Source organism: Mandrillus leucophaeus, unplaced genomic scaffold (assembly GCF_000951045.1).
Source record: "Mandrillus leucophaeus isolate KB7577 unplaced genomic scaffold, Mleu.le_1.0 Scaffold510, whole genome shotgun sequence".
Lineage (NCBI taxonomy): Eukaryota > Metazoa > Chordata > Mammalia > Primates > Cercopithecidae > Mandrillus > Mandrillus leucophaeus.
The window spans coordinates 481,910-482,437 of NW_012105476.1; the positions used below are offsets into that span (position 1 = coordinate 481,910).

The following is a 528-nucleotide window of genomic DNA, read 5'->3' on the forward strand; positions in this document are numbered from 1 at the left end:
CGGATTGCGTCACCGCGTCACCCCGCCCCTTTGCCAACTCCTTCCTGGCTCAGCGCGGCCCGGCCTTCTTCCCCTCCCCCATGCGGCCGGCTTCCGAGTGCGCAAGCCCAGACTCGTTCGCGTTGTCCGCCTCTGCGCAAGCGCCGTGCTCCTCCCACGGCGGTTGGCCATATAGAGGCTGGGGGTGGGGGGGAGGTCAAGCGTAGCCTCTTCTCCTTTACCAAGATGGCGGCTTGTCCCTGTTCCGCCACAGTTCCTACCTTATGAGCTCGGTTTTCTTATGCTAATAAGAGTGGAACAGGTAATGAGAATCTTCGCCTTGCGGTGGGTAACTGGAGTCGGGGGAAGGCCGTTTGTTAGAAGGAGACAGGTGCCCACTGAGGAGGAGAGAGGCGGTCGGGGGAGGGCAGCTGGTGGCGGGAGTGCGGAGCGATCACGGGGAGGGGGAGCCTTCGCCTCTGCTCCTGTCCTCCAGGAAGATGGCGGCAGCACCGAGCTGGGGCGCCGAGGACGACTGGGCGGGGGACG

At 64.6% G+C, this 528-nt stretch overlaps 2 protein-coding genes across 3 annotated transcripts in view; one reads left to right on the forward strand and one right to left on the reverse strand.

Annotated features, from left to right (window-relative positions):
* SEPT2 (septin 2) overlaps positions 1 to 528 on the reverse strand; it is a 47,466-nt gene extending 46,938 nt beyond the window's left edge. The window contains exon 1 of the mRNA XM_011996379.1: positions 261 to 528. The gene's annotated coding sequence lies outside the window, so the exon portion shown is untranslated. The remainder of the gene's footprint in view (positions 1 to 260) is intronic.
* The window catches only part of HDLBP (high density lipoprotein binding protein), a 90,832-nt gene continuing 90,333 nt past the window's right edge, over positions 30 to 528 (forward strand). The window contains exon 1 of one of the 2 annotated variants that reach the window (XM_011996375.1): positions 30 to 301. The gene's annotated coding sequence lies outside the window, so the exon portion shown is untranslated. The remainder of the gene's footprint in view (positions 302 to 528) is intronic. The other variant, XM_011996373.1, reaches the window with a different exon arrangement.